The 22551-nt window shown below is 43.7% G+C and overlaps 1 pseudogene; it reads right to left on the bottom strand.

The window, feature by feature from the left end:
• Positions 1-19613: 19613 nt before the first annotated feature.
• On the bottom strand, positions 19614-20447 carry LOC146614082 (uncharacterized; annotated as a pseudogene).
• Positions 20448-22551: the final 2104 nt, after the last annotated feature.

Raw genomic sequence — 22551 nt, 5'->3', positions numbered from 1 at the left:
AGACATTAGAAACAAGAACAAATAAAAAGCATGATTTAAAATTGATTAAAACAAGCAAATAAACTAACTAACTAATTAACAAACAAACAACAGTATATAAAATCAAAACAGATAAAATCAGAACAGTAGATAAAATCAGTAGTTAAATGTAAGTTTTGAAATTTAAGCTTAAAGTGTGGATTTGGTGTTTTATTCAAATGCAGCTGAGAACAGGTGAGTCTGGTAGGTCTTAAAGGATTAAATATATCAATATATTTTTATATGAGATATAAGATCTGACAATATAGTTTATATCAATATAGTCTATGTTATGTTATAATAAATACTTGTGAAGCTGCAAGTTTGCCTCTCTTTCGTCCACTTTTGTCTCTACGCAGCGTTACTCTGCCTCTCCTTCACTGAACACAACTCCCCCATCGCTTCACCTGCAGGCAGCACAAAACGGACATGGCAGCTATCAAAGAGGAGCTGCTCGGTAAAAAGAAAACATTTGGAGATTATTATTTTAGTGCTATCAGCGTTAATCTTGTTAAAATGACGCATAACTGCATTAACACAGCAAATCTCCCTTAACAAGTTACCACGGATCGCCCCATGCGGGCTGCACGGCATCAACGCGTTAACGAGCTGACCGCACTCACTGCGCTAACCCGTTGATGGCCTAAAATCCTTTCATTTTCTCAAAAATCAACACCTTATGTATGAATTCTGGTCGTGTTTACTGACCGCGAACCGATTTTATGTGGCAATCTGTCAAAAAATATTTTAGTACGACTTTGGTAAACTATGAAGCCGCACCGCTTGATAATGCTCCTTGATTGGAGCATTACGGCTACCTAGGGCTGCTCGATTATGGCAAAAATGATAATCACGATTATTTTCACTGAAATTGAGATCACGATTATTTGACGATATTTATTTAACCCTTTAAGACCTACTATAGAACCAAGTCCACCAGAGCTTATATTATTTTTTTACATGCTGTAGTGCCATTTGTGGGAGCATTTCAAGTTGCTATACATCAATACAACTGTTATAGCCCATATTTTAATAATATGTATGCATTAAGTGCATAGTAATTACATAAATTGCAAAAAAGTGCAATAAACTACAAAAAAAATTGAAAATCGCTTTTGTTTTGTTTACATATATTTCTACTTGGAGAAATTTAAGAGGTTTATCCCTCAAAACTTTAAATATAATAAAGTTGCAAAAAATAGTTTACAACAACAGGAAATTTATTTTGAGTGTCTTCATAGTTTTATTTTGGACATACAGCAATTTTTATATACTGCAGGAAAAACAAAAAACAATCCTATGATGCAAATTTGCAAAGAAAACAGCAGGTGCATCATTTCACTGTGGGAAGTGTTACGAACAGCTGATAGGAACGGCAAAGCGTGTTTCTGGAATATTATGTTTTTGTTCCTGCAAGCGCTTTTTATGCAATTTTTGCAAAGCTATATGTGGAAGGAAACCGTGACCGAGGACAAGCTGATGGCATCAGATGTAAGTACAACTCCTCCGGTTTCATATGCAAAACAAATTATTGCGCTAGCTTACACGGTTCAGGTTCTACAGGGATTTAAAAATAGTTACACAACACGGAGCGTGCTGCTCTGACCGGCTTTAAAGGGTTAACAATGACTTTAAAAAAATAATATAAAATAGTGTGCAACACCACTGAAGTTTTTTTTTTAAACTCTCTTTTCAACCAACGGCAGTCACTCTCCAAATAACTTCTGCTTAGCTTTCCGAGCTTCCCTCGGGTCCTCTTAATCAGCGGTCTCCAACCTTTTTTGCGCCACGGACGGTTTATGCCCGACAATATTTTCACGGACCGGCCTTTAAGGTGTCGCGGATAAATGAGGGAGGGGCTAATAATCGGCTCAGTCATTTTTAATGATCGTTGAAAGCCCAGATCGTAATCGTGATTAAAATTCGATTAATTGAGCAGCCCTACGGCTACCGTAGTCGGGAGCCTCGCGGAGTGATACGTACTGTGCTTCAACGTAATATTACCGTATTGTGTGTGTATAAGGGCCACAAATGGCACCTGTTCAGAGACATGGTTACAAGGAGGATTTCAAACTCCAGGCTGTCAGTCACGCAGTAGAAGTTGGGAACAGAGCATCTGCTTGTTATTATGCTCAGCATCTGTTAGTTTACATTTTGACTGCACAATTGTGAGGTTTTTGTTATGCACAAAAACAACATTGTTTTATTTTCTTTATGGAAATGTATCATTTAATGAATGCTGATAATTTATTTCTGAGTATTTTTTTCTTGTACATCTGCGCTGTATGTTAATAAAAGTGCCTGTGTGACATCTGGGACACAGCTTTGACTAAGAACTCTCTTTTTGTTCTTACCTTACGGCTTTAAAAAAAAAAAATCGAGATATATATCGTATATCGCCATCCAGCTAAAGAATCCTAGTCCTAGTAAGACTGTTTCTATGCAAAATATTTACCTTTAACTGTAAAAATCATTCTTAATAAAGATATCACAAATATCGCTCTCACTGTTAGGTTGTAAGTTATGACGTAATTAAACATGCATGGCAAGGGAAAGCAGTAATTACAAACCATGTAATGTAGAGAGTCGGGATGTGGATAGGTCAGAAAAAAAGTAGACAAGATTATATGGAAGCCTTTGATGCTGTGTCTGGCTATGGGAATCTTAGGGTGCCTTCCGGGAAAGAGCCTCTCACACAACATCAATAATGAATGAAAGATATCTTGTTCAGTGGAAGACTGAACTTAACTGGCATACTGATTTGCTACTATGAACCTTATGTAAAAATTGCATCAGTGTGTTTGTTATGCTTCATTAGCTAGATAAGGAGCTGTCACTGATGACTGTGAATGCAGATGGGATGTTGAAACAGGAATCAAGAAAAAAGACGACTTTCTGCATCATTCCATTGTTTTGACTGGTTTCTTAGCTGTTGAGGTGTTCACCTCATTTGTATAATACATAATAATGGTGGTGTCCATATGGGGAAGTGTACTATTGTACCAGCCATTTATACTATTCGACACGCCGCTGATCAGCTTATTAGTCTCAGTAATAATAATAATAATAATAATAATAATAATAATAATAATAATGATGATGCATTTTATTTATAGGCGCCTTTCAGACCCTCAAGGTCACCTTACAGTAACACGTAAACAATACCATAAAAAAACATAAGAAAAATGTATATATAGCAAACATGGTAGATAAAATTTAGACATAAACAGTCATAAAAGTATAAAAGCAAATATAAAAACTGAGCAAGGTAAAAATGGTCTAAGACAGATCAGGTGTATGCAATTCTAAACAGATGAGTTTTGAGTAGTGATTTAAAAGTGGTGAGACAGTGTGTGGTCTGTAGAGCAAGAGGAAGTGCATCCAAAGTCTCGGGGCAGAACAACTAAAGGCTCTGAGTCCCACTGTAGTCAGGCGAGCAGGTGCAGTAATGGTGTTTGTAGGTATCGTTCGTAGTGCTGCATTAACATCATCTAGCAGACCTTCTGAGGGTACTTCATGTAGTCTTGGTAATACTGTCATAATCTCTTCATTTCTATAATGGAATTGTGTCGTTTGATATCTATCTATCTATCTATAGATATATATGTATATATATATGATTTCTCAGGCATTATAAATAATTCAGACATTATACCAAACTGTGAATAGGATGCTATGATATTTTACTTTTTTCTAAAAATTTTTATCTACATTCTAATAATTATTTGTAGAAATAAGAAGAAACTGGCACCCAGAAAATGTGGAATCACAGTGAAATTCAGCAACCCAAAGTTATCAGGTATAAAATTACACTACTCTCAAGTTTGAGGCTATGGGCCTTAGTTGATTGCATTGTATTGTCCATTTTGATTTTATTAATTGGTTTTATTTATTTCATTTTAATTTATTTAAATGTTGAGTATTGTGTTAAAATCTTCTGGATTTTTAGTGTAATATTACTTGTAACTATATAATTTTAATGTTCAGCACTTAGGTCAACCCTGTGCTATATAACTAAACTTTACATTGACTTCTCTGAGAAGTCAGAAATAATCAAGTATAATGTTTAACTACTAAAACTATTTTTTCTTTTCAGGAATGCAAGTAACAAACTGTAACTTGGTATCTTAATCAAAAATATTCATGTGGTTAATAATAATCATTTTGCATTAAAAATGTGATTTTGATTAAAGAGCTTATGCATGCTGGTGGATTAAAATGATTCTGATAACCATTACAATACATTACATTACATTCAGTGGTGGTTTAAAAAATTTGTGGCACACGACACAATTCCATTATAGCAATGAAGAGATTATGAGGAGGTGGAGGAGTTTCTATGAGAAATGGAGGATCCAATGATAATTCAGTGTGGTGGTAAAGTTTAACATGGAAGTGCTAACTCTTCCTGCCTTATAACTTTTTTAACACTGAGGAGAGCTGGGACTTCTCTGCAGCAGGAGATATTTGAAGGGCATGTTGCTGTGCTTTAAATACTGTTCTAATTTGCAATGCTAATAACTTGATTCTTATTTGAATAATCCTCTTTGTTACCTAATGCTCTATCATGTGCGTTGTAGGCTTGCTGCTTTGATAATCCACCTGTATTCTTTGTCACTCCCTGCTACCTAAGCCAAAAGCTCTTAAATAATAACAGTGGTTGTTTGCTTTTAACCTCTGGATTAGTGGGGTTTCTCATTTTAGGGCATGTTTTTTTTGTGACTGAAGCCATACAGTCTATAATGTGCAGTATTTAGCCTAAACATTGTGAAGAATAGTGATTATTAGCTGGTAATCGAACTGCTCTTCCCTTTTCATGCATGATCTCTGGAAACTGGTGGGGGAATCAGGCTACGACATTGTCTGAAGTTGTTCTTTCTTACATGCAACACACAGCAGCAGACAGTGTGCTTTATATATATACTCACCAGGCACTTCATTTTGTAGACACATTCAAAGGATTTTTAATGCAAATATATAATTAATAAAGTCCAGTTAGCTAAGAACAGGAAACTAAAGCCACAGTTTGCAATGTTCAACAAAATTGGACAATAGACGACTGAAAACGTTGCCTGGTCTGATGAATCTTGATTTCTTCTGTGATATTTGGATGGTAGGATTAGAGTTTGGCATAAACAACCTGAATGAATGGATCCATCCTGCCTTGTGTCAAGTTTTCTGGCTGGTGGTGATGGTTTAATTGTGTGGGAGTTATTTTGCTGGCATACTATGGGTATCATGGTTTTGGGTCTTTTTTTAAATGGAACTTTTAAGAACATTTTATACAAAAGAGAAACAAACAAAAAACGCAATGAAACAAAAACAATGGGTGGAGAGATGTTGTACAAAGTCACAGGATTACAAATATAGTGATAAGTGGACATCAAGCATACAGCAGCATGAAGCAATTCCAGAATTGGTCCAGGAAAGTCCAGGGATGGTTTCCAGATGGCCTGAAAACTGGTGAGAGACTTGCCTTTACAGCAATGAATCTGCTCAAGTCTAGTGAGAAGTAGTATTTCATTGAGCAACCTTTTGAAACAGGGAGGTGATGATAGGATTTCCATTCTAGTAAGATTATCTAGTAAGATTATTCTCTTTATCATGCCTTCCCTGAGGAGTTTCCTTTGGTGAGATGGAAGTGGCCAAGTCCTCTCAGAGCAGCAAGTGATGGCCAGGTTCCAGTCTAGTTGGATGTCCCTAACAAACTGTTTAGAAAACTTCAAAAATGGCCCTCCAGAAATTGTCTAGGACCACACCAAAACAGTTGTGAGAGTGACTCTTCTGTGACACCACATTTATCACATAAGAGGGAGACAGTACCAACAGTTTTGTCGAGTTTTGTCTTGGTGATTCTGACTGAAACAGCACAATCCCCCTCTTTTTCAATCGAGGAAGACTGTATTCATCAGCGCTGGCCGATGGCTGTTGGTCATAGAAGAGTAAAAAAGGGAAATGCAGATGGTTCCAAATCATCAGAGTTTCTAAGAATGAAGTTATCACCAAAGGCGGCATAGGAAGGCAGTTGTCCAAAAACAGCAGCGCTGGAGGGGAATAATCCATAACTAATGAGGATTCAGGCTTTAGCTTTGGAGATACGAGGTTTATTCCTCCACACAAAGGAAAGAATAAGAGAAGCACATTTTTTAAGAAAAGACACTGGTAGATAAATGCACACGTTCTCAGAGAGATCTAAAACATTTTTACACAACCATTTTTATAAGGTTGATATGGCCAATCATAGAAAGCAGGAGGAGAGACCACTTTTTACCACTTGGCTTTTAATTTATCTAACCAGTCTTCTCTTGTGCTTTTACTTTTATTGTCTTGTTATCCCCGATTTGTTCCCACTATGTCTCCTAGCTGTTTTTTCTCCCCTCATTATCTGGTGAGTATTTATTGTCCGAGTTGTAGAGGATCAGAAGAGTCACACATAGCAAATTTGTTTTGAAGTTTCTGTCCTGCATTTGGGTTCACATTGTGCCACACAGTGACATACGACAAATGAATGTAACTAGATTGGATCCAGCAAGCATGGATTTGGATGTGTGGCAGCAGTTGGCTCACTGTTTTAGAAAGGACTCTCAAATAAATGTCCTGGCTCACCCCAGGGTATGAACCGCACTACTGGGGAATGGAGATGCTGTTCATCTTCTTCATGAGAGGTGGAGCTCTGCTGCTTTACACTGGCGCAGTTGTTTGCCTAGTTTTCTTTCCTTCTTTTTTTTTTTTTTTTGCCTGTCCTGTTTGGATCTTTAGCCATCAGAATTGTTGTCTGAATCATGGCCTTGCCATATTGGCCCATTTGATTGACCTTTCTTATAATTATGTATTTATTTGATTTGATTTTCGGTTGTTACAGACGGGACAGACATGACTGGCGGATAGGACAGGGAGAAAGAATAAAAGAAGGAGAGGGAGAGAAAGAAAAATAGAGGAGGAGAGAAGAGACGGTGAGAAAGGGGGGAAGAAAAAAAAAGAAAAACAAACAAAAACATCTTGATCACCTGTATGCAGATAAAAAAAAAACAGAAGAGAAAACAAACAAGAAAGAGCAAAATAATAAATACAACACCATCACAATAAACTAGCTAACAGTAGATAACAGTAGATACTAAATATTAAACGATATTGTGCAGCACGCAAGATCGACAGCGCACAATGTGCTTTGAGGTAACAGCCAAGAAAGGTGTAGTTTTAGTCTGTGAACACCTGTGTGTACACCTGTGTGCACACCTGTGTGGATCGGCACGCTTGTATTCCAAAGGTTTCTCCATGTAACGATCTGCTAGGGAGTGTGGGGAGCCATAGCTCTGTCCCCCAGGGCATGAAGCAGGTATGGAGGAGATTCAGGCCCCAGACATCCAGAATACGAGGACCCAAGGAGGACCACCAGGGGGGCAACCGTACCACCCTCCTGGGAAGAGCTGGAGAGCCCAAACAAGAGGTCACCCAGCACTCTGCTCCGTGGCTGAGGGCAGACGCCTGAGGGCACCTCAGCTCCCGGAAGGGGCTCAGCTGGGCCACAGGCACCAGGCCCCGCCAATCGGCCACCAGGAGTGAGCCGGTACATACATGAGCGCCCAGCCCCAGACACCAAGAACCACCAACACACCAACGTCTGAGGGCATCAGCCACCGGCAGGGAGTGTGGTGAGATGGGCCTCCATACCTCGGAGAGCCTGAGATGCACCCAGAGAGGTGGAGTCTAAGACCCAAGCTGACATATAGACACAGACGAACAGGTGCACGCAGACACAAACGTGCATTCCCACCCCCATATACTAGAGGTGGGAATCCCCATACATCCCACGATACGATATTATCACAAGGAGATTCATATTGCAAGTTTTTAAAAATATTTTGCGATATTCAGATTCTGTACATAAAGGTAAACTTTATCAATATTAATTTTATCTAATAACAAAGTCTCACACTCAGTCTTTCTCTCATTTCAGTCAGTTTTATTGTTGACAAACTGAACGGTTTGTATTACAGTCTAGTCCAACTTAACTGAATGCAACCATCTGGTACAATTATAGCTATTCTGAACTATGCAATATGAAAACTATGCAGCCCCTTCAGCAACTGAAGAATTTGAAAGTAAATTAAAACAAAATATAATTTTACATTAAATAAAAAAGTTTTAAACTTAATTAAAATAAAACATGTCTTAAATTAAAATAAGTAAACTGTCATGTTTATTGCTGCCAAAAACAAGTTAAACACATTTGGACAGTGAAGGAATGTCAGGATTCTTGCTCAGAAAAAGGATCAACATGCTCTGAAGTCAGAGTTCCAGTCCACAAAAACTTTTTTGTAACAAAATATCGATTTCTGCTGTCCCTGTATCGATACATTATTAGCAAACAAAATATCACGATACTACACAGTATCGATTTTTTCCCCCACCCCTACCATATACACAACCAAATACTCGGCACTCACCCGACGTGGAGACAGACACAAATAGACAATCACACTCCCCAAACATACTCTATATCCCAGGTCCAGGTACCCCTGCCCCCAGAGGAGCAAGCCGTACCCAGACCTGGGCAAAACATAAGGTTTATTAACAAAACTGAAAACCGTTAGTGAAACAACTCACTAGGAAAATGAACAAATACTTAAGTTGTATTGCTGCAACAACAGAGCCCAGCGCACAAGCCGCTGGTTATGATTAAACATGCGAGCAAGGTTCAAGGTTCAAGGTTCAAGGTTCTTTATTTGTCACATGCATAGTTATACAAGTATAACACACAGTGAAATGTAGCCTGACACGCTCCTCGACATGTGCTGAACGGTTTGTATTACAGTCTATATATATATATCTATATGCAGTCTATATATATATATATATATATATATATATATATATATATATATATATATATATATATATATATATATATATATATATATGCAGTCTATATATATATATATATATATATATATATATATATATATATATGCAGTCTATATATATATATATATATATATATATATTAGGGGTACAACGATATTCGTATCGATATTGAACCGTTCGATACAGTGCTTTCGGTTCGGTACGCATATGTATCGAACAATACAACATTTGTAATTTATTCTATCAACTTTCCTTCTGACGATGCTGTCTGTGTTGAGCGCTCAGTGAATCTGCGTTCGACTACTCCGCCTAGGCTCAACAGTGCAGCCTGGGTGGAGTAGTCGAATGCAGATTCACTGAGCGCTCAACACAGACAGCATAGTCAGAAGGAAGAGCGCAGGGCAAGCTAGCGAGACAGAAGTTAAGCTCTCCTTGCAAGATGGACCTCCCCCACCCTCATTCAGATCTTGCGTTTGGAATTATTTTGGTTTTCATGTGACGTATGACCCTGAAGGTAAGCGCGTCATGGACTAAAGTAAAACAGTATGTTGGATGTGCCATGCAATGCTCAATTACATGGGTGGGAACTAGTGTGTTAGCGCAGTTAGCTCGTTAACGTGTTGGCCGTCTAGCCCCATGCACGGGGCGATCGGCGGTATTTGCCGTGTTGTGGCTTTAAGGTCATTTCAACGAGATTAACGCTGACAGCACTAGTGGGAACACAACGAATATGACTGCACATTTACGCCGACATCATCCTAGTGCAAAGACAAAAACAACAAGCATGCTACTAACTTTAGCCGAGTCATTTAGACAGCTGTTAGCACGTGATTCTCCTTATGGGGACCTGATATGTTTAATATGCTGCTGAGAATATAGCCCAGAAGAAGCGGATAGTATAGCTTTTATTTTGGAAAGAGACATTTCTCTGTAATAAACTCTCTTTTCCAAAGATGAGTGATTCCTCAATCAGATACAGGGCTCGCAATATCGCTAGCCCGACGTCCCGGGGCTAGCGATTTTTTCAGTCGGGCTACCAAAATCTATCTCTGCCCTGCCCGTCGGGCTATTGTAGGAAGGAAAAATATATGTCAATGCTTTTGCATTCTTTCAGAAATGTAGCTGGGTAATTATGTCATTGGCATCGGTGAGCCACTGTCAATATGTGACATATTGAAATCGCGTTTGAATTTGCGCTTGTTTTTTTGCTTTCACTTTGCAATCGTGCGAACTGTGTATAGAGAGCGACAGCACTGATCTGTGAGTGATGATAATTTGTGCACCAATTCCTCTGACATCGTCTTATTAATTGTTAGCTTACTATGCAAACATGACAAGTGAAATCTCCCGCAGCAAGCTTAAACATGTGAGAGGTTGATCGCGCAGAGAATCGCTGAGCTTATGTGAGTGCGTGTGTAAAAGCAGCAGGATATATATTTCACTACGATGACCTGGATGACTGAGAACCTTCACAGACAGACATATATTTTAGTTCTGCTGAGCCAAATAAGACAGGTCAGGGTGAAGAAGTGACAGCCAAAGAAAAGCTTACCACAAAACGGAGAAGTTATGACAAATCAGACTATAAGGCAAAAAGAAAGTGCAGCTTTATGGTTTCATGGACAAAAGAATTTCTGTGGCTGCAATATGACGAGCTAAATAACCAGGGCTGCACATAAGTGGTCCGCAGGTGCGCATTCGCTGTCAAAATAAAAAACACGCACAAGGGTTAGGGTTAAATTTAAAAACTGTACTTTTGAGTTAAAATATATATTTATAATTTTAATAAATGACAAATTAAAAGGTGTACCCTGCCTCTCGCCCTATGACAGCTGGGATAGGCTCCAGCGCCCCCCGCGACCCTGAAAAGGATAAGCGGAAGCCAATGGATGGATGGATGGATGGACAAATTAAAAGGGCATGAAAATTCTTTTTGTATCGAAAAAATATCGAACCGTGACACCGAAGTATCGAACCGAACCGAACCGTGAATTTTGTGTATCGTTGCACCCCTAATATATATATATATATATGCATATATGCAGTCTCTCTCTCTCTCTCTCTCTCTCTCTCTATATATATATATATATATATATATATATATATATATATATATATATATATTGGGTGAATGTGCAGCAGTAGCCGCAAGCAGGTGAATTCTGTACATTAATATGAATAGACATCTGACTATTTTACAGGATAGACAATATAAACATATTTAAAATTAAAGGAATTGAAATGTACATTGTGCCTTGGTTTAGTGTCTGGAAGAGTCCTGACTCAGTCAATTATAGATGATGTGAGAGGGCGGGTGTGTGTGTTTAGGGCACGGATGGCTTGGGGATAGAAGCTCCTCTTGAGTCTCTCTGTCCTTGCCCGGAAGATGCGGAACCTTCTACCAGATTGCAGAAGTTGGAACAGTTTGTTGCCTGGATGGGACGGGCCCTTCAGTATCTGCGCTGCTCTAGTCCGGCATCTCCTGGTGTAGGTGTCCTGAAGCGGGGGGAGAGCAATCCTGCAGCAGCGTTCTGCTGTACGGATCACTCTCTGGAGAGCTTTTTGGTCCTTCACACAGCTGTTCCCAAACCACGATGTCATGTTCTGTGTGAGGATGCTCTCCACAGCGCCTGTATAGAAAATCCTGAGGATCTTTGGAGAGACCCTGAACTTCCTCAGTTGTCGTAGGTGATACAGGCGCTGCCTAGCCTGCAGGGCACTATTGTGTTAAACGCTGAACTGTAATCAACAAACAGCATTCGCACATAGTTACCCTGTTTCTTGTCCACGTGGCTGAGAGTGGTGTGTAGGACGTGGGCGATGGCATCCTCTGTGGATCTGTTGGATCTGTAGGCGAACTGCAGCGGATCTGTGGTGTCTGGGATGGAGGAGGAGATGATGTTCTTCAGCAGCCTCTCAAACACCTTCATTACTACCGAGGTCAGTGCAACTGGCCGGTAATCGTTCAGGGATGAGGGTTTTCTGTTCTTGGGCACAGGGATGATGGTGGATCTTTTGAAGCATGTGGGGACCACAGACTTCGCCAGGGACTCGTTGAAGAAGGAAGTGAACACACCTGCTAGCTGGTCAGCACAGCAGCGCAGCAGACGGCCGGTGATGCCGTCTGGCCCCGCCGCTTTCCTTGTGTTCACTCTCCTCAATGCCGCTCGGACGTCATGCTCCGTGATGGTGGTCACCGGTCTCTCGCTGATGACGTCACTGTCCTCTGTAGTCAGGCGGTAGATAGCATTAGCCGCCTGGCTAACCTCAAAACGGGCGTAGAACTGATTCAGCTCGTTGGTGAATGCAGAGTCGGCGTTGATCGGCGCAGTGTCCCTGGCTTTGTAGTCCGTAATGGTGTGTAGTCCGTGCCACATACTCCGTGTGTCGCCCTGGTGGAATCGGGACTCCACACGTTCCCGGTACCGGCGTTTGGCATCTCTCACCGCGCGCCGCACGCCGTATCAGGCCGCTTTGTAGGCGCTCATATTGCCAGTGGCGAGACCCGCGTTGTAGGAGGCGGTCCTGGCGTTTACTGCAGTGTGGATCGATCTGTCCATCCACGGTTTCTGGTTTGGGAATGTGGTGACTCTCGCAGTGGGGATAATCTCCTCCGCTAGCATATTGACAAAGCATACTGCTACTTCCGTAAACTCGTTGATGTCGACTGCGCATGCTCTGAACATGTCCCAGTCGACGTCGTTGAGTGCGTCCTGTAGCGTAGCTTCTGATTGGCCAGTCCACCGTTTTACTTCCTTCGTGGTCACGTCTTCCCTCCGTATGTTTTGTTTATACTGGGGAATGAGGAAGATGGCGTTGTGGCCAGACTTCCCAAAAGCCGGGTGTGAGACAGCTTTGTAGCCCTGCTTGTATGGCGTGTAGCAGTGATCCAAAATTCGATCCCCTCTCGTTGGACACGAGACATGCTGGTAAAAGTTTGGCATGACTTGTCTGAGGTTCGCTTTGTTAAAGTCTCCTGCTACAATGAGGGCTGCGCCCGGGTCCTTGTTTTGAAGCGAGCTCAGCACATTATGTAATTCGGACAAAGCCATACCTGTGTCCGCTTGGGGTGGGATGTAGACCGCCGTGGCGATGACCGAGGTGAACTCACGGGGCAGATAGAAAGGGCGGCACTTAATGCTCAGGAACTCCAGATGTGGCGAGCAACCGCTGGAGAGAGTAGAAATGCTCCTGGCATCACACCACTTTCTGTTTACCATGAAACGCACTCCTCCACCTTTGGTTTTGTTCGACTCTGCCGTTCTGTCCGCGCGGAGCACAAAGAATGAATCCGACGGAGTTACGGCCTGGTCCGGCACGGTGGGGGTCAGCTATGTCTCCGTGAAGCACAGAATGTTGCAGTCCCTCATGTCACGTTGGAAGGTCATCGAGCTTGTTCTCCATGGATTGTACATTGGCCACTAGGATACTTGGCAGTGGTGCGCGATGCGCCTGCTGTCTCAGTCTGTTCCTAATACCAGCGCGTTTCCCCCGGCGCTTCTTTGTTCTGTCCCTCGGATGAGCGGCCCGTCCTTTGTTGTTCTTCGCGCCGCGTAGAATCTCTGGCGGCCAGGAAGGGTCGGGTTTAAAAGTGTCCAAGATTAGATGTGCAACCTTGGCACCGATGTTTACAAGTGATCCGCTGTCGTAAACTATAAGACTAGAGGATTTTGGGATGTAAACCAGAGCAAAAAATAAGTAAAAAACAAGAAAAGTAGATAGTCGGAGCGGAGCGGTCAGGAAGGCGTCTGGACGTGGCCGCGCCGTCTTGTTTACCAAGGAACACAAGTGGGTTGTGGTCAGTGTACACAACAAGAGGTAACATGCTGGACCCCAGGTATACGTGAAAGTGCTGAAGAGCCAACAACAAAGCCAGGGTCTCCTTTTCAATGGTGGAGTAGTTTAACTGATTTTTATTAAACTTGCGGGAAAAGTAACAAACAGGGTGGTCCAAACCCCGCAAGTCTTCTTGCAACAGCATTGCCCCAGCCCTGACAGCACTGGCATCAACCTCAAGTTTGAATGGTCGCGTCAAATCAGGTGCTGCTAACACGGGAGTGTGGGAGAGAAGGGCTTTCGCACTCTCAAAGCATCTTGACACTCACTTCACCATAGAAACTCAACCTTTGGGCTGAGTAGGTCAGTCAGTGGCTTGACCACAGAAGAGAAAGTTTTACAAAAGTTTCTGTAGTAGCCCACCATCCCTAGAAACCTATGCAACTCACGCCTGGTGGTAGGTGTGGGGAACTCTTTAATCACTGCCACTTTGGCATCAATGGGTCGGACCTGTCCACGTCCCACCTCCCTGCCCAAGTACGTCACTGTAGCTTTGGCAAACTCACACTTAGCGAAGTTGAGAGTTAGAGTAGCTTGAGCCAAACAGTGAAATACCTGACGTAGAGTTTCCAAATGATCTTGCCATGTTTCAGTATAAATTGCTAGGTCATCTAGGTAGGCACTGCAGTTGGACAGGCCACGTAGGACTTTATTTACCAGCCTCTGGAAGGTGGCAGGAGAGTTACACATGCCGAATGCCATGACTGTGTACTGTAGAAAATCATAGAATAGAATAGAATAGAATAGAATAGAATTCAACTTTATTGTCATTGCACATGCACAGGTACAGGGCAACGAAATGCAGTTTGCATCCATCCAGAAGTGCTTTAGTGATATAGATATATTACAATATATATTAGCAATAATATAGATATGTGAGTATATTACAGAAATGGGTCTATTATGGTATGTTATTGTCACGGTTCTGGGTCCGTTGGACCCAGTATTTTGAGTTTATTATGTTTTGGTTTATTTCTGCTTCATGGATTGTTTTCTTCTCGTAGTGATGATGATGATTATTATTAGTTTCTTGTTTCTGTTTATCCGTGCTTAAGGATTTGTTCTCAGTTATATCTCACGTTTAGTTTAGTTCAGATTCCATGTGTCATTCTGTCTGTCTCTCAGTGTAAAGTCTGCATGCTTGTTTAGTAATTCATGTTTCCTGTTTTATTGTGAAAGTCTTTGTCTTATGTTAGTGTGTGCAGCTTAGCTCCCCCGTCTCGTTAGCCCTGATCTCTCCCAGCTGTGTCTCCCTCCTGTTGCCGATTCCCCCGTTACTACCCTGTGTATATAAGCCCTGTGTTTTCCCATGCTCAGTGTCGCGTCGTACCCTCAGAATCATGCCTGTGTGTCCTTGGTCTCAGTGTTCCATCCTCACTCCATGTTTGTTTTTCTGCCAGCAATAAAGCTGAGGTTTTTTGAGTTTCAATTCTGTGTTCGAGTCCTGCATTTGGATCCTCATCTCTGCCTGCCCGCACACAGAGCCCTGACAGTTATAATGTACACGGTATGAAGTATGTTGTGAATATTCTATAACTATAAGTATGTACAGGCTGTAGTGAGTACAAGCTATGTACAGGCTATGAACAGGATATAAATATGAAAAACTACACAGAATATGAAATAAATAACTTTACAGAATCTGAGATATACAGCTATACAGAAATGGGAACTATGCAAGTTGTAAACAGTTGTAGGATTAAAGATTATCGAATGTACAGAATGATTATTTACACAGAGCTATACAGTAGTGCAGTTAAGGTAAGTGAGGGTGTAGATAGTTTCTACAGAGGCTATATAAAGTGCTAGTGGTTGTGAGTGGTGGTTCAGTCCATGTTATTATTGTGTGTTTGAGGGTACAGTTGTCCATTGTGGGTGTGTATATGTTCAGGCCATTATTTTAATGTGGGTCAGATGTCAGGAGGCAGAGTTCAGGAGTCTGACAGCTGTGGGGAAGAAGCTGTTCCGGTACATGGTGGTCTTAGTCCGGAGGCTCCTGTGGCGCCTCCCAGAGGGCAGGAGGGTGAAGAGTCCATGTGATGGGTGACTGGGGTCTTTGATGATTTTCCCAGCCCTTTTCAGACACCGCTTCCTGTAGATGTCTTTTATGGCAGGAAGTGGTGCTCCGGCGATGCGCTGGGCAGTTTTCACGACCCTCTGCAACGCCTTCCGGTCCGAGGCAGAGCAGTTCCCGTACCAGACTGTTATACAGTTGGTCAGGATGCTCTCGATGGTGCAACGATAGAAGTCACCAGGATGTCTGAGGACAGGTGGTTCTTCCTCAGAGTCCTCAAGAAGAAGAGGCGCTGGTGAGCCTTCTTGACCAGCTTGGAGCAGTTGGTCGTCCAGGTGAGATCCTCGGAGATGTGGACTTCCAGGAACTTGAAGCTGCTCACACGCTCCACAGCCGTCCCCTTAATGTGGATGGGTGGATGTGGGTCAGCATTCCTCCTGTAGTCCACGATGAGCTCCTTGGTCTTCTTGGTGTTAAGCAGCAGGTTGTTTCTGTCGCACCACTCAGCCAGACGATCCACCTCCTCCCTGTAGGCGGCCTCATCGTTGTCACTGATGAGGTCAATCACCGTGGTGTCATCTGCAAACTTAATGATGGTGTTGGAACCATCAGCAGGTCTGCAGTCGTGGGTGAAGAGGGAGTAGAGGAAAGGGCTCATCACACAGCCTTGTGGTACACCGGTGTTCATCGTGATTGTAGATGAGCAGTGGTTATCCAGCCGGACATGTTGGGGGCGGTTGGTCAGGAAGTCCAGTAACCATTTGCAGATGAGGGAACTGATGCCCAGGTCTGTCAGTTTCCTGATGAGTTGTGAGGGGTGGATTGTATTGAACGCTGAACTGAAGTCTATAAACAGCATTCTGGCGTAGGTGTTGTTGTTGTCCAGGTGTGAGAGGACAGAGTGCAGTGCGATGGTGTTACATCAGGTGTTACAAAGGCAGAGATGTTAGTGGCACGTTCAGTTAAAGGGACCTGCCAGTAACCTTTAAGAAGATCTAATTTAGTGACATACTGAGCAGTCCCAATACTGTCCACACAATCCTCAATTCTTGGGAGAGGATGTGAGTCAGCCACAGTCACCTTCACCTTCTGGAAGTCTGTAATAAAATGGGGCGAGCCATCTGGCTTAGACTCCATTATACAAGGTGAGCTCCAGGGGCTTTGACTGGGCTTCGCTAAGCCATGTTGCAGCAAATAGTCAGCCTCCTGTCTCATGAGCAAGCGTTTATGGGGGCTGGCTCGATAAGGATGCTGCTTAATAGGTTTAGCTCCCTGGACATCAATATCATGCTCTAGCACTGTAGTGCGAGTTGGAACATCCCCGAATAAACAGGTGTATTTATTAATCAAGAGAGTTGTCTTCTTGCTGCTCTGAAGACAGATGCTCAAGCAAACTTTCAGCATTTCTGAGTTAGACAGATGGGATCTAGAACAGGTGGGATAACTTCATCAACCATCAACCTCGTCCACCCCTCTTTTCTCTAGGTGACTTGAGGCTGCAACAGGTGCACAGATGCCATCAGGCTCTGGTGTCGACTGAGGATGGTATAATTTCAACATGTTTATGTGGCAGACGCATGTTTTGCGTCTGCGGTTGGGAGTGCAAATTACATAATCAGTCTCCCCTCTCTTTTCACAGACTTTAAAGGGGCCGCTATACCTAGCAGACAAGGCTGAGCCCGGAACAGGCAAGAGCACAAGAACCTGGTCACCCACCTGAAAGGTTCTTTTAACAGAAGCCTTATCGTAATGGCGTTTCATCTTTCCCTGTGAAACAGCAAGGTGCTGTTTAGCCAGAGCGTTGGCTTGGTTCAAACGCTCACGGAAGTGCTTTACATACCTGCTTACATTTACTTTGGACGCCCCGTGTGGGGCCAAAAATTCCTCTTTCAGAGCTTTGAGGGGTCTGCGTGGCCTATGGCCAAATACCAGCTCAGAAGGACTAAAACCAAGTGACTCCTGCACAGCGTCACGGGCAGCAAATAACATAAATGGAACTCCTCATCCCAGCTCTTTTCAGACTTTAGGCAGTATTTGCGTAGCATTGCCTTTAAGGTCTGATGCCACCGCTCTAATGCGATGGCAGGATGATTGCGATTCAGGATGATAAGCAGAGGACACGATATGTTTGACACCTAGAGTGCTAGCCACTTGTTTGAATAACTTAGATTGAAAGTTTGAGCCCTGGTCAGTCTGTATGACCTTTGGCAGACCAAACACGGAAAAGAATGTTGTTAACGCTTTAACAACTGATTTTGCTGTAACCTTATGTAATGGGACAGCCTCGGGGAAACGGGTAGCTGCACACATGATTGTGAGAAGGTATTGCTTTCCTGATTTTGTTCTAGGTAGTGGACCCACACAGTCTACTATGACATGGTCAAATGGCTGATCCACTACAGGAATGGGACACAACGGAGCTGGGGGTATGACCTGATTAGGTTTACCTGCAATCTGACATACATGGCAACTGCGGTTGCAACGCTTCATACCAGGCCAAATAAAATGCTTTAATAGTAGCTGGTATGTTTTTGTGATGCCCAAGTGTCCTGACCACTGGCTTTCATGGGCAAGAGCCAGGATTTTCTGCCGGTACACAGAGGACACGACAATCTGCTTGACTTTACTCCATTCTGCACCTTCTGCACCAGGTGGAGACCACTGACGCATTAGAACATCATGTTCTACAAAATAGGCTTGTTGCTTTTTATTGACTTGCTCAGCACTTACCGTACGTTTGAAACAGCTCTGCAGTGTTTCATCAGCTAATTGAGCTGCTGACAGCTGGTCTCTAGTCAAGGGCAGCGAAGAGACCTTTGGAAATGGATCAGGCTCCTCAGGTTTCACTGAGTCTGGGAGTGACAGAACATTGTTTCTTTTAGTTGGTACATCATTCTCCTCGGAAAATGAGGACATCAACACCGAATTAGAGAGGGCAACATCAGTATCTTTACGAGCTTGTGCTCGAGTAATCGCCCAGGGTGGATACAGCCCAGGGTGGATACAGCCCAGGGTGGATACAGCCTGGGTGCACGGAAAATTCAGAAGTCTTCTTATTTAGGGGGTTGTCTAAAACCTCCAGACAAGGGAGCACTAACCCTCCTTGTTGTCATTGCCCAACAACATGGCCACACCCTCTATTGGCCGGGCAAACAGCAACAGGGGAAAATCCTGTAACAAGTTTTGATTTGATAAAAACTCTGTGAACTGGTCTGGGAGCGTAACCCATCTCTATCCCCCGTAGAACAGAATTAAAACCACATTCACTTTCAGCAGAAAATGGTAAAACACTCGAGAGGATGACTGTCTGAGAACCTCCAGTGTCCCTTAAAATACGCACAGGTTTTAAATCAGAGGGATTGTCGGTTAGCGATACTGAGCCATCACAAATGAATGGTTCGAAACAGGGGTCCGGCACCTTACCACCACAACTATGGACCTCATTACAGGCCTCAGCTTTCACAAAACCCACCCCTTTGGGTTGCTGAGCATTTGATGTTTGCGTTTTAAGGCTAAACAGTCAGCAATCACATGTCCAATTTTATGACAGTAAAAACATTCACGGTTTTCCCTGGACCCCGACACTTTAGCCGTGTGGGGCTGTTGCACAGCGCTAACCCGTGGCTTCTCACTGCCAGTAAACGAGGCTTTATGAGTGAGCACGAACTCATCAGCAAGAACAGCAGCAGATGCGAGAGAAGTCACTTTCTGTTCATTTAGATATTGCACAACACGCTCAGGAATGCATTTCTTAAAATCCTCCATCAAAACTAACTCGCGCAGAGCATCATAGTCACTCACTTTTGAAGCAACACACCACTTATCAAAGAGAATCCCCTTTTCTCTAGCAAACCACATAAGTTTGGGTCGGCAATTTCTTTTACTGGCGAAACCTCTGCCTATAGGCTTCGGGGACTAACTCATATGCCTGCAAAACAGCTGTTTTAACACACGAGTAATCTAAACTGTCCTTTAAAGAAAGTGCAGCCACCACCTCTTGGGCTTTGCAGGACAGTTTGCACTGCAACAAAAGAGGCCAAATATCAATAGGCCACTGCAATGCGCCAGCGATACGCTCAAATGCTGCAAAGTATATATCAACCTCAATTTCTCTAATGGTGGGCACTAAAGAAATGCACTTGCTGATATCAAAAGTTGAAGCGGACGAGGAGGTGGAGCTGGAATTTTCAGCAGAGACAGATGAGGCTTGAGGCTCCAGCTCAAGCTTTCGCAGCCTAACGGCTTTGTCTGCCTCTATCTCCAGCCTTCTTATTTCAAGCTCTAGCTGAGCCCACCTGTTCTGGGCCTTCTCCTCAGCCTCCAATTGGAGGCGTGCCAGCCGCACCTTCAGCCGAGCTCCTTCTCTGCCTTCTGAACTCCCAGAGGAGAGTGGATCATAGCGAGGAAGCGTGCGCGGCATTTTTCCCCGCTCATCCCCCTCGCCATCCCCACTAGAACCATTCTTATGGCCCTCCTCAACTACGGCAGCTTGGCTTGGCACACCAGAGACCACAGGCAAAACAGGCGCTTGAATCACACCAGCTCCCACCAACTTGTCCACCACTAAAGCTTTCAAATCACACTTACGGAGGGTTTTTGAGACTTGCAGCTGAAAGTGATCCACAATTTGCAGCAAATCATTTTATTGACAGCTATTTAAAAGCTCAATAGATGGGGCATCTATAAAGTGCTGTAAACAAAACGCAGCCGACATAGCACCTAAAGTGATAAGGCTACTCTAAAACAAATGCCCCCTTTTTTTCTTTTTTTCCCCCCCACTTATGTTACGACCCGGCTCTGCTAGGCGACAGGGGATGTAACATAAATGAGCCCAGAGACAGGAGGGTTAAATAAAAAGAAAAACATAAGGTTTATTAACACAACTGAAAACCGTTAGTGAAACAACTCACTACGCAATGGGGTGATTTAAACGAACATAACAAATAACTCATTCAAATAACACCAATGACACCAGTAGAACACTAATCATCTAAACATCTCTCAGGCAGTTACTCAACACAAAGGTTGCAAAGGGCAGCAATACAAAGGCAAAGGCAGTCTACACAGTCTGTTCGCATCAACAAGTCCCCCACAAATGAAGACTCCTCAGCCTTTTATACTCCCAGGTAAATGCAGGCAGCCGCGTCATTGGTCCGTCATATTCATGGCTCCTTCAGCAGCCAATGGTGTGAGTGGTCTGGCACACTCTGATCTGCATGAAGTTGGGCGGGCATAGGTCCCTGGCCAGCCAATCACCTGTGAGTCCTGGAACGCTTTGATTTCCATAGAGGAAGGCGGGGCCACCTGAGGCCAGGGGCCATATCAGTGACACACCTGCACCCCAAGCCCTGCGTGTGTGTGGATGTGGTGGAGCCGGAAGAGGGAGGCAGCTGAGGATGGGGAGGGAAGAAGGGGAGGGGCAAGCGGCCCCTCCCCCGCTGACCCAAGTAGGGACCCCCACACTCTGGAACCCACCAGGGCAAGGGGGCCCAGGCCCATCCGGACCGGGGCCCACAGCAGCAGCACTGCCCCACCCCACCGCAGAGAAAACTGCACCCACCCCATCATCCAATCATCTCCCAGACTACACAAGACAATAGACGCCCAGGTTGAGTTCATTCTCCACCTCTCCTATATCTCTCCCCCACCTGAAGAATGAGCTCCTGTAGAGAGGAGACCTCCTGCAAAGATGTAACAGCCTCCCCACCAGTTAGAGAGCCCTCCAGTTGGGCCGTTGCACCAGAGGTCCCCCGCACCGGGGCTGAGCCCCCATGCACCCACCCGCCCACAACACTGGCGACACAACAACCAGGACCCAAGCCCCGAAGGCCCAGCCAGAGCCCCAGCCCGAGGGCGGAGCACCCCCAGATCCCCAAGCATCCACGTCCATCCCGGACCCACCCAGGGGCAGCCAGGCTACCAGGCCAGTAACCAACGTCTGCCAGCACAGACCCTCCCCCATCTCCGCTGTACGCAGCCACAAGGAAAACACCATATACGAGCCACCAGAGCCCCTAACCAGGTCATGGCCACAACCCCTGGGTTAGGCCCTCCAGGGAAAACGTCCCTAGGGACTCTCCAGACGCCCTAAGGCCGTCCCTACCCCCATATCAACCACAATAGCGAAGGCAGGACCAAACCATGACCCCCCACCCCCACTAGGTGATGAAGCCGATCAAAGGAGCCCAGAGGGCTTGATCAAATGTGATGGCAGAGGCTGTATCGAGACTAATGTGATCCATTAGATGGTTTTTATATTGGTTAGAATTAAGATTATTTTTATTTTTCCAGTTAATGAGGACCATTTTCTTGGCAATGCATAGGGCCGTAAAAACAACGTGGGCTGTGTTTATTTCTGCAGTGACCTCATCCAAGTTGCCCAGCAAGCATACTAAAGGGGAGGCTGGAATGTTACATTTCAGACACTTCGATAAGTCTTCACATATCTCACGCCAAAATTTCTGAACTGGTGGACAGAACCAAAGAGCGTGAATGTAATTGTCCAGTGTATTTGCTTGACAGTGTGAGCAGTTGTTGGAAGACATAAAGCCCATCTTGAACATCCTATGACCAGTATAGTGCACTCTATATAATATTTTGTATTGTATTAATTGCAAACTGGGATTTCTGATCCATTGAAAGGTTTTTAAGCATATCTGAGACCAAAGGATTGGGTCTATGTTGATTGATAAATCTGCTTCCCATTTTGCAATAGGAAGTGATATTGATTCATCAATTTTAGAAAGTGTTCTGTATATTTTAGACAATAATTTGGGGGGTTTTAGATTAAAAAAATGTACCACACTTGGTGGTGTTTG

Source organism: Diplotaxodon limnothrissa, linkage group LG18 (genome assembly GCF_057381915.1).
Source record: "Diplotaxodon limnothrissa isolate DT_005_m linkage group LG18, D_limnothrissa_male_GT1.1, whole genome shotgun sequence".
Taxonomy (NCBI): Eukaryota; Metazoa; Chordata; class Actinopteri; order Cichliformes; family Cichlidae; genus Diplotaxodon; species Diplotaxodon limnothrissa.
Note: the sequence above shows the minus strand (reverse complement) of the source record. Positions and strands in the feature narration are given on the sequence as shown.